Raw genomic sequence first — 13,046 nt, forward strand, 5'->3', positions numbered from 1 at the left:
AAGCAGTCCTAAAATCCATTTCTGTACTGGCATTTACACAAATGAATACTGGTACTGCACTAATAATCAATCTGCACCTCCTGATCATGCAACCTAACACCTAGTATGTGGGAGACTGCTTCTTTCTCAAAACCCTAGCTATACTACCAATCATGCAAACTCAGTGCAAACATTATTCCAGAGACTTAACCCCACATATTCCTGGGTTCCTCACTTTCCATGTGACCTGGTAATATTACTGCCACTTGAAAGGTTTGCATTAAAATAACAAAACATGGTCAATTTAAAAAATGAACTTGTTTAAAATAGCAATTTATTTGGAAAAAAGTGGAGGAAGCTGCAGACTATTAGAAGTTTTGGTAGATCGCTGGTCATATGTCATTGGTATTATAAATATAGTTATGAAAGTGGCATGTGACTGACACTGACACAGTTTTGTTTATGGCAAGAGTCAGTATTACACTGGCACTCTCAGTTGTTAAGATAATGATCACAAAAAGCAAAACATTGTCCTAACCTCTTTGCTACTGTTGCCAATCTTGTTTCAGTCTTGCCTTAATCATTTTAGATAAATATGGATGTGTCTGTATTTCATGTTGTGCTCATATCTCCATGCTCCATCAAAACTTCAACTACCCATATGACCTGCTTGTTAATTATTGTAGGTTCATATGTGTTGCTAGGCTATCATTAAAGTTGACCAGTAGGAGCATTGTCACTGCAATTCCAACTACTTGTTTCCGCTATCCATATGAGTTTGAGGAGCTAAACCAGGGGTGAATTTATGAATCTCCCTGTATTTATCCCAGTTGAATTTTGGAAGAATAACGAAACTACCTTGTTTGATATAAAGGAGTATTATATTCTACAGGTAAGGCAATCTCAGGCAGAGTATTATCTACACTACAAAAGGTCCTGCTAATACTAAGATGTAGAGTTAATCTGTAGAGTAAGTATTGGTGGTACTGCCTGTTTTGCAAACATGTAGAAGACCATGTAGGAGAGGGTCATTTGCAGCCTTAAAAGCTAAGCAGAGGTCAACACATAAGAGTCTGTAGAAGCTGGAGAAGAGACATAATAGAATGATAAGGCCTTTACATGCTATGTCTAGCTTAGGAAGCTCATAATGAAAATTATCTTGGTGAGGAAGCATTGTGCTTTTTTCTTTTTTTTTCCATAATAAATCTTTATTGTTATATTATTTTCAAACACAAGTAAGAACAAAAATAACATATATTCGCAAATCAAACATTAACTAATATCACTAATAACCACACTCTATATACAATATTTACAAGAATGCTTCCATGTAATACATTTAAATATAAAAAAGCATAAGAGTAAATGCAAGTAATAGACAGTTGAGTACTAAATTCTCTCCACACACATAAATAATTATTAATATTTCCAAGTTGAAAATACTATGCTAGTATAATATTAAAAATCTGTTCCCAAATTTTTGGATTATTAACATTTTTATTTTGTGGGTTTAATAGTAATTTATGAGCCAATATATGTTTTTTTGCTAAAACTCTAAAGTTCTGCCATGAAGTTTTAGATGGGTCTAACCAATTTGAAGCTATATAAATCTACTTCCCACATTTCAAAGATTCACTGTAAAATGAAAGTTTTGGAGAGAGAGCATAGAAAAAACAAAAAAAACAGTAAATTCAAAGCCATACATAATCTGGAAGCAATCCTTATATCCCGTCCACAACCAGTGCATACCCACTCTAACCCCGGACCAGGAGATGTATAGGTCCTGTATAATATAGAATGACAAAGGGTTTAAAAGAAAAAGCAGATATAAAAACACCACAATGTAAAATTTCACACATGTATCACAATTAAGACCTATAAAACCTAACTTCACTACGACAAAGCCTAAACTAAACATTCCCTAACAAACATTGCCATAAACTACATCTCTTTGGTTAATTACTATTTAAAGAAATCAAATTAAAAATGCAACAGTACAGTACATGTAAAAAGAATAAAGTAAAAAAAAATAATGCACTTTTAGTAATTGGATTAGCTATCTATACATAAACCACATGCATTAAAAAAAAATACATACTAATATATAACCTTATATTAAAGCAAATAGACAGCAAATTGTTAATATCCTTTGTTATACATTCACCTTATATTAGTTTCATAATAAAGCAAGCTTCTAACTAAATAAAATAATAAAAATAACACAAAACATTAAAAACTATGCTGACAGGTTAAATAAACATTGCTAAATCCCTGCACCCTCTCTAAATAATATAACTACAAAATGTTGACTAAAAGTTAATAAATGAAGTTCCTAACAAGTTCCTATGTGCTTAAATTACTATAGAACAGTGTTATTTAATGTTAAATAAACAAGAGAGTGTTTAAAACAGTTCTCTTCAGTTTTCCAAACCAGGAAGTCCTGTGAAATGCTCGCGATGGCGGACCGCTTTTGCAGATGGACTCCCGGAAGTGCCACAATGAAATCTGCACCCTCGACAGAATTTTAAGCACTTCCTGTCTTCCTCCTTGTCAAAAACAGATCTTAGAAGCCATAAAATTTCAGGAAACAAGTGCAGGAGATCAAGATAAGGAAAAACAAACAGTTTTATTGCTCAGGAAAAGGCCTAAAGCTTCACAAATGCAAACAAAGGATTACCCAGTCCTCGAAGCACAGTAAACAATGAATCTAGCCTCAGCAACATGCCAGTCCCAGCAAAAGTTCAATTCAAGCCTCTGATGCAGGTAAAGCCTTGAAAATTTTAAGAAACAGATTTCTTGCCTCATTTTTGGTGGAAACAGAATGTTTAACCCCATCCACTGTAAATATAAGCATATTATAATATTTCATTTGAAACTTAATTTGTTTGTCAATAAGAAATTTGCAGTAAGGAGACAGAGACTGTCTAGCCTGTCTGATCTGTATAGGTAAATCCTGTGTCAGAGATATTTTATTGTTTTTCCACATAATATAGCCTCCACCTTGTTTTGCAGTAATAAGTATTCTATTTACATCTTGATAATTAAGCAGTTTAACATACACAGTTCTAGGAAAATTAGATGCTTGTACCTCTCTCAAAGCTCTGTGTGCTCTTTCCACGATGATTTGTTTCACACTATAAGAATCATTTAAAAGCACTGCAAATATTTGTAATATGGATGGAATTAGTTCATTATACTGAATGGATTCAGGAATCCCTCTGACAATGATATTGTTTCTCCTGGATCTTGCTTCTAGGTCTGTAAGCTTACTTTGTATAGCCTGTATATCCACATCATGCAGATTAGTTTTTTTTCCCAGTAAAACTAATTTGTCCTCAGTATCAGAAATTCGAGCTTCCATCTTATCCATTCTTTCCAGCAACTGAGTACATGAAATTCCAAATGATTGTATTTGACAAGTCAGTTCTTTTAAAGCTTCTTGTATAGGCAGAAGTGCAGTTTTGATATCCTCCATATTTAAAGCTTGATCAGCTTTAGTTTTAGTCCCTAGTTTCTGTTGTTCCTGTGCTTTAGTAATTTTTTGTCGTTTAGTAGTCACATCTTTTTCTGGTGATTGCAATTCCGATAATTTTGTTTTAGTCGTAGTTATATCCATGCTTTTGTCTTCTTTTGACATCTTATTGGAACACAAAAAGTTGAAATATAAAAAGCACACGGTTCCTTTGTGTATTCCTCTCTGCAGAGCTAGCTAATCTGTTGTAATCCAGTGAAATATATTCCTTTTTTCTGGTTTTTCTTCTCAATCCAGGATAAATAAGTGTAGTTAGAATAAGTTTATCGAAGTTTTGATGTTAAAAACGTTATAGTATCCACTCAGGGTTTTGATTTCCTCAGGTTAAATGTAGAGCTGCAGTTCAGCAGTGTTCACAGAACAGCAGCCATCTTTGAATCATTGTGCTTTTTTCTAGTTGGGCAATATGCCTGAAAAGTGAAATGTCACTGAGGCATTATATTCTATCATCTGTCTAATAAAGGATGAGTGGAGAGGGACAATAACTTCCTTGAATCCAGAGGATATGCCTTTGGTTACTACTGGAGCTACGGACAAAAAGATTTCCTAGTAACAGTTAATACATTTTTGTTAAAAGATAGTTCACTTTCATTAATGTGCCAAAATCTCTTATGAGAGCATTTGTTTTGCAATAGTATCATTTATGAGTAAGGCATAGTGACATTCTTGCTTCCTAAAGAGATAAATATTACATTTATTTATTCTGGGCTTATGACCATGGTCCTGACAGCAGGATTTTTCATGGGCTAGGGCATTTTGGAGGATATGAACGCCATTTGGAAAGTTGATGACTATTCAAAGATTGCAGTGATCAGCAAACTTAGTCAGCCAGAGTTGCTCAATGTCTTCAACATTAGCAAAATAAATTCTGAAGAGGAGAGGTCTTAAAGCAGATTTGTGTGCTATACCACTGATGACCTTTATTTTTTAAAGGGAGTATAACAACCTCTGTGACTGAGTGGTCCTGTCTGTGGGCCAGTTTGTTATCTGCATTATGTGAGGGTTAAAATTTAATTGGGTCAATTTACCAACAATGTCAGATTGTGGAATGGTATCAAAGACCTTAGTTAAATTCAAGTTGTCAGTCTGCTTCTAACAAAGACAGATTAGTTAGGACCTAGAACTTCTAAGCTGCTAATATAATTGTTTCCGAGATTCATAATGACAAATGACCTTAGTTTCCAAGTGAAGATAGTAAGACTAATTGAACTATACTTCTTCAGGTTGGTTGTAGGGCCACTCTTCTGGAGGGATACCATAAGAGCTGTCCTCCACTCCATACCTAGTGGAGAGCTAAGACTAAAGAAATCTCAGACAGTATTTTTTGTTAATGAAGATACAGGCTGGCATGCTGTCTGGACCATTAAGGCTACTGTTTTTTTTTTTTTTTGCTTTGGAAGAGAACTTTTAATCTTGTTCTGGAGTAAATACAGTTTATGGAACCGAGTGAATAGAGTGAAGGGATGAACAGGAAGGTGACAAAGGGGAGAAGTTTGAACTAAATTTATTTGATAATATGTTAACAATGTCATTCAGATCTGAGTAAGTGATACCATATTAGGCCAACACAGTGCAGTGCTGAGTCTTCTTCTCTTTCGGCTGTTCCCATTAGGAGTCACCACAGTTGATCATCTGTTTCCATTTCTTCCTGTCCTCTGCATCTTGCTCTGTCACACCAACCACCAGCATGTCCTCTCTCACGACATCCATATACCTTATCTTAGGCCTTCCTCTTTTCATCTTACCTGGCAGCTCCATCCTTAGCATCCTTTTCCCAATATATCCAGCATCCCTCCTCAGCACATGCCCAAACCAATGCAATTTCACCTCTCTGACTTTGTCGCCAAACTGTCCAACGTGAGCTGACCCTCTAATATACTAATTCCTAATCCTGTCCATCCTTGTCACACCCAGTGCAAATCTTAATATCTTTTTTTCTGCCACTTTCAGCTCTGACTCCTGTCTTTTTGTCAATGCCGCTGTCTCCACCCATACAACATAGCTGGTCTCACTATCATCTTGTAGACCTTCCCTTTCACTCTTACTGGTACTGTCTGTCACAAATCACTTCTGACACTCTTCTCCACCCATTCCACCCTGCCTGTACTCTCTTCGTCACCTCTCTTCCACATTCACCATTACACTGAACTGTTGATCCCAAGTACTTAAACTCATCCACCTTCACCAACTCTACTCCCTGCATCCTCACCATTCCTCTTGCCTCCCTCTCATTCTCACACATATATTCTGTCTTAGTCCTGCTGACCTTCATTCATCTCTTATCTAGAGCATATCTCCACCTCTCCAGGGTCTCCTCAACCTGGTCCCTACTCTCACTACAGATCCCAATGTCATCTGCAAACATCATAGTCCATGGGGCCTCCTATTTGATCTCATCTATCAACCTTTCCATCACCATTGCAAATAAAAAAGGTCTCAGAGCTGATCCTTAATGTAATTCCACCTCCACCTTAAATGCATCTGTCACTCCCACTGCAGACCTCACCACTGTCATACTACCCTCGTACATATCCTGTACCACTCTTACATACTTCTCTGCCATTCCCGACTTCCTCATACAATTCCACAACCCCTCTCTAGGCACCCTATCATATGAGTTCTCCAAGTCCACAAAGACACAATGCAACTCCTTCTGACCTTCTCTATATTTCTCCATCAACACTCTCAGAGCAAACATCGCATCTGTAGTGGTCTTTCCCAGAATGAAACCATACTGCTGATCACTAATCATTACTTCCCTTCTTATCCCAGCTTCCACTACTCTTTCCCATAACATCAAGCTGTGACTGATCAGTTTTATCCCTTTGTATTTACTACAGCTCTGCACTTCACCCTTATTCTTAAAACTAGGTACCAAAACACCTTTTCTCCACTGCTCAGGCATCCTCTGACTTTCCAAGATATCATTAAAAATCTGGTTAAAAACTCCACTGCCATTTCTCCTAAGCACCTCCATGCTTCCACTGGTATGTCATCTGGACCAACAGCCTTTCCATTCTTCATCCTCTTCATAGCTGTCTTTACTTCCTCCTTGCTAATCTGTTTCACTTCCTGATTCACTATCCTCACATCATCCAACTTTCTCTCTCTCTCTCATTCTCTTTGTTCATCAGCCTCCCAAAGTACTCTTTCCATCTGCTCAAGACACTCTCCTGACTTTTGAGTACATTTCCCTCACTATCCTTTATCACCCTTACCTGCTGCACATCTTTCCCAGCTCAGTCCCTCTGTCTAGCCAGTTGATGCAGGTCCTTTTCTCCCTCTTTAGTGTCCAATCTCTCATACAACTCTCCATATGCCTTATCCTTAGCCTTTGCCACATCTCTTTTTGCCATGCTCCTCATCTCCTTGTACTCTTGTCTACTTTCTTCATCTCTTTGACAATCCTACTTCTTCTTTGCCAGCCACTTCCTCTGTATACTCTCCTGTACATCCTCATTCCACCACAATGTCTCCCTGTCCTCCTTCCTCTGTCCAGATGTTACACCAAGCATCTTTCTAGCTGTCCCCCTTACCATCTCTGCTGTAGTTACCCAGCTATTCAGCAACTCTTTACTGCCCCAAAGTGCCTGTTTCAATTCTTCCCTGAACGCCACCTCACAATCACCCTATTTCAACTTCCACCATTTGATCATTGGTACTGCTCTCACACTTGTCCTCCTCTTTTTGATCACCAGCATCATCCTATAGACCACCATTCTATGCTGCCTAACTACACTTTCCCCTGACACTACTTTACAGTCTTAAATCTCCTTCAGACTGGCCCTCCTGCATAGGATATAATCCAACTGTGTGCATTTTCCTCCACTCTGGTACATCACCCTATGGTCCTCCCTCTTCTTAAAATATGTATTCAAAACAGCCATGTCCATTCTTTTTGCAAAATCCACTACCATCTGGCCTTCTACATTCCTCTCCTTAACACCATACCTGCCCATCTCTTCCTCATCCCCTCTGTTCCCTTCACCAACATGCCCATTGAAATCCACTCCAATCACCAGTCTCTCACCCTTGGGTACACTCACCACCACTTCATCCAACTCACTTGAAAATTTCTCTTTCTCATCCTTTGCACTCCCAATTTTTTTCTTAAGATTTCTGACATAAATAAAAAAGGTTTTAGAGTTATGTTATGAAGTGGTAATACTTAATTTCCCCATGGTTTTGCAGATGTTGATGTTATGCCTAAGTTCATTGAATATCTTTTTGACATTACCTCTGTCATAGGGTGCTTTGAGTTTATATCACGGGGTCTTTATTTATTTTTTTTTTTGTAATTTTATTTTACAGTTTGCCGGTACAAGGGTTCTGCCATAGATGCATGTTTCTTAAAGCGACACAGTTTTTGTTGCAGATCCATGGTGCAGTTTAGTTTAAGGTAGAAATCAGTGGAATAACTTGTGACATTTGACATGAGGCCCCCATTGGGTGAAAAGTTTTTATATCTCCTTAGGTTATCAGGTAGTGATAGATGTTTGAACCTGGAGAAATCCCTGTAGCGATTAGGATTAGAGGTTTATGAAGTGATTTTATTAGTAATTCAGCCATATGTGGAACTAATGTAGTGTGTAATGTAATGTACTATGGCAAAAAGGTGAAGTATGGTCAGCTCTGACCATCATATGATGAGAAAAGTGTGTTTTAAGTTTAAATAAGTGTTGATACATCTCACAAGTAGACTTAGAGTTGGGCAACAAAGATATTTTATCAGTCAGCATGAGGCAATTGCTACACTTCCTCATGGTATCTAATGCTAGCGGGTTAGCAACAGATTAGTGTATTTATTTATTTAAATTTGATAACTTTCCCATGAGTAACAGAATGCTAAAAGACATGCAGGTAGGTGCTTGTGTGTGTGGGTGTGCCTTGTCTGAAGGTTGGGTGCCAGGCTGGCGACTTGACATCATAAAAATCGACTGCTAATTATTAGCGGACTGGAGATCCGGTGTGGCGCCCCCTAACTGGGAAAAGCCGAAAGACTTTTATTTACATTTAATAACCGGGTAGTGTCTGGTAGGGCGAGAATCCTGTTTTCAGCAGAGACCCAGGGAGAAAAGCTCCCGAAAGAAGTTACAATAATTAAACAGCATACATAAAGTAGGTTACAAAACCTTTAAATAAGGACTGTAGTACAGTAGACTACATAGCAATTGTTGTTGTTGTTGTTGTTGTTTGTCTTTCGGCTTTTCCCTGTTAGGGGTCGCCACAGCGGATCTCCAGTCCGCTAATGATTAGCAGTCGATTGTAAGCACTTGTTGATTGTTTTACACTTTTTGAACTATTTTACTGTTTTCAACTTTGCTTATACTTTTGTATTGCTAGGTAGCGTTGTTGCCTCACAGCACGAAGTTCTCAAGTTCGATTCTCGGCTGGAGTGCGGGGAGTGCCTTCTGTGTGGAGTCTGCATGTCCTCCCCGCGGTTGGGTGACGTTTGAAAGACATGCATAAATGGGCATGCCTTTGTTGAAGGTTGGACATTGAGCTGGCACCTCAGCATTCATGAAAACCTACTGCCAATCATTAGCGTTAGTATCCTTAAAGGGACAACCTGCCAGTATGTTAAATGACTCTTCTAAACTAGCACATTTAAAGCAACCATACAACACTATCCTACATTATATTAAGGATTTAACAAACTGCACTGGTTTATTTCTACTGGCATTAATGCTCAGGTTCTAGCCATCTCCATGACAAGGAAGTGTAGAACTTTGCACCTCTTATGACTCAGAATTGCACAACAGTCTGGGCAATTCAAGAGCTGCCCCTGAAAAGAAGGGGGAATAATTTGACTTTAGCCTCTTTGCATCATTTCAGACGGTGAAATTTGGCTGTTTTCCTGCTTAGGAGCTGTCACAGATAGAGGTATTAAGCATCTTAAAGTGGGATCATGACATTGAGAATACATTGTGAAAACAGGTGAATGACTACTCCCTTGACCACTGCCATTGTAAGTATACCCTTAAGCTTCTCTGAAACACAAGTACATATTAAAGGGGCTTATGTATACACATTCAAATGGCTGTGTCTGTCATCAATTGGAGCATCAGGTATTTTCTGCTGTCACAGGGGAATAAATGGACATAGGTTCTACCTCATGTAGGAAATTATGAGCAAAAGGATATGACAAGACTATTGCCTGGCCAGCCTATGAAAGTGTAGCATATATGTGTATATAGTAATGATACAGTAGCTATAGCATTAGGAGTAAGGTCCGGATTCCATAAAATTCGTGGAATCCAACATATTTACCCCATATCAGTGCAAAAGTTGTGGATAAACCTGTAATATGCAGATATGCCTCAGTGAACTTATAATATGTCAGTGCATAACAGAACTGAACAGCTCCATCGGCACACTCACTAGCAGTCACAGCCACTACGTAATTCATGAAAATGGTCTCATAACGCTGGATGTGCATTAACAAAGCTACGGAAATTATACTATCCCAATGCAAACTGCATGACATTTGAAAGTAATACATATCTTCAGCAATCTCTCCATTAAGGCCAGAGACAATGATGGATATCACTGTACATCAAGTACTAATAAAATACAATTGCTGGAAGTTACAGGTTACAACTTTCTAATAAAAAGATGTAATAATGGTGAAGGCCAATTGCAGCCACTTCACCAGAGCTTACAGTAGCTAACAGTGGGTGTGGGACATGTGTGGGAAACACAGGTAATGTGCAAACCCAAGGAAATACAAAGATAGAAAAGCAGAGCTGGGGTATGGGTGAAGAAGAGGGACATGTGATTGGTATGCTGGAATAGGAAAATCTGTGAGTCAGTCAGTGGGGCATGGGCATTTTTTTTTTCTGGTGGGAATAGGCCCCATTCTTTTTGTTTTTTGAAGAATAGAAGGAAAGGAAAAGACAGGGAAAGATGAGGAAAAGAGAAAAGCAGCAGGTATGCACATACAACAACTATCACAAGACATGATGATTTTTTAAAACTAGTTAAATGCCAAACCCTTCAATTATTTAAATTTATTGGCCATCCTACAGTATTTCATAAAAGTAAATAAATATGCACACTATTTTGGAGTAATTTCTAACTTTTCCTTTTGAATCCCTACTAATAGCATTTAAATTAATTGTTAATCCATCAGTTACTTGACTCTGCTAGACTTTATCTCATCTGTTAAACCTAATCTTGCTGTTTAAGTACTCTATCCTTTGATAATTTACTCTTACTGAATAGCACCCATACCAAAACCCCCATTTCTACTCTCTCACAAGTGCAATTTCCTCTATGTTTTTGTAGTACTTCTGACTATGTCAGAGGGTTACTAACATTCGGCACTCTTATAAATAGCACCCCAAAAAGGCAAACCCCCATTTTCTCTATACGTTAAACCCCATATCTCTTTTAAAGTTTTTCCTTCCACAAACATAAATACAGTCAACTATACTGTTAAACTGAGGCTGAGCTCTAGCTCAACAGGAACCCCCATCTATGTCTTTTAAAGTTTTTGTCACACACTATAGGTCTACCTCTCAGCAAGTAGTACAACACTGCTCTCAATGGTGCAAACATAAAACAACTAAGACATACTCATGGGCCTGACTGAACTGGTTACTAAAAGGAGCAGAGGCCACCAAGCAAAACCAGCACCAAACATCCACCACCTCAATTTACATATCTCACCCTCTCCATAGCACTCCTAACAAGAGACAACATAAACACAGTCAACCACCCTTACAATAAACATCTCATGAAGGATACCAACCTCATCACATAAACCACCACACACCCACACTGACAACACGCCACAGAACTGAGGACCGGCGAGACAGCCTGTCACCAGCGACCAACAAAACATCACTGCCACCACACGCAAGCACACAGCAGACACACCCAGTCAGTACAAATAGCAGTCCAGCCATTGTCCACCTCAAAGGACGTAATCACACAACGCACTTGGTGAACTCAGCCAGCAAGACACACTGGCGTCCACGCTCAGGTCTCTGAGCCTGCAAAGGACCGGCTCACTGAGTGTCGGGCTACCTTCACCAAGAATGATGCAAATACAGAGATAATTGAACTGTACAAATGACAATTGGCTTTAAACTCTGGTGTATGTAGCCCTGGGGCCAGTATCCTACTACCTGGGAACCTTATCTGAGAAGTTTTCTGATTCCACAGCCCAGATAACATGATGCTTGACCCTGGGATTCCGAAACTGGCAAAGGCCAAAGCACTCCCATAGTGCCTCAGGCAAGGCCAATGACCCAAACCTACCAGCTGCCTGTCACAAAAAGGGAAACGCTAAGGGTACTGCTGCTCAATGCCAGAAGTCTAAATCTCAAAATGCACGGCTGACCCTTTTTAGGCAAGGCTCAAATTCTAAACCTACCACAGGACAGAACAAAAAGGAAAAACTAAGAAGCAAATGCTGCCCAGCAAGAAGCCTAATCTCCTCTTGGCAGGAATCGCTCCAAGCCCCAAAACTGGATAACCCCCATGTCTGTGGGGGGTAACAAGGTTCATCAACAAGCTTCATAATTCAAGATGCACTATTCTGCGACGATGCATCAAGACCATCCAAAGATGAATTAACCATAGGCCAACTGCTCAAATCACTCTTATCATGCGGCTACAAGAAATTCAAACTCAGGAACCCTAAGGAGCCCTCCCAGGTGGCTAGAGGGGATAAATGTATCACCAAACACCATCATACTAGGTGACTCTCCTCAAACCCAGTGCATAGACTGGGAAAACTCACTGCAAGCCATAACATAGCAGCATCAAAGTTCCTGATCAAACAGAGTGACTTCATGGCCTTCCTGATAGAGTGAGGGGGATACAAGAGGAGAAAGTCAACATTATACTAGGTGACATCAATTGCATAAAAAGTTCCGGGAAACACCGGGAAGTCCATACCCCACCAAGTGACTAGATCACATCTATCACTGCCTGGAGGTCCCACTGACCTCCCCACATCCCGAACATGGGGAAAAAAAGGTTGATCTCATCAAAGAACTCACTGGGCTGGAATGATCACAACCACCCCCACCTGAAATAAAAAAGACCACAGACAGGCACCCCTCTGAAAGCCGAAAACAACTCACTCAAGACACAAGCTGAATCACTTTACAAATGCGTGTCAAAGCAACTGCAGGACTGTATGATCACTGAATCCTAAGCAAAACAAGCACTCTTTCAGGCCTTACAGTAGCCTCTGCCCAGTCTGCAAACTAAGGCTATCCCAACAAACAGCAAGAACACTGGTGAGCAGCCCCCAGCAAACAAGCAAAACCTTAAAAGGTAAGACTACTACAAGATCACTATATAGAAAACTAAACAAACTCTAAAATCAAAAAAGTGAAAAAACTAAGATAAAATAGTAAAAGACCCAAAAAGCAATTAAAATCCTGTAAAATTAATAAAATAGCAAAAGACAAAAAGAAACCCTATTATATGCCCAGGAACTAGTTCCAAAAATGATGTGAAGATTACAGAGAAGCTTTACATTGCTAAACATACTCATGATAAACAGAGTGCAACTTAC

This window comes from Protopterus annectens, chromosome 4.part0, assembly GCF_019279795.1.
Source record: "Protopterus annectens isolate FY-2018-M chromosome 4.part0, PAN1.0, whole genome shotgun sequence".
Taxonomy (NCBI): domain Eukaryota; kingdom Metazoa; phylum Chordata; order Ceratodontiformes; family Protopteridae; genus Protopterus; species Protopterus annectens.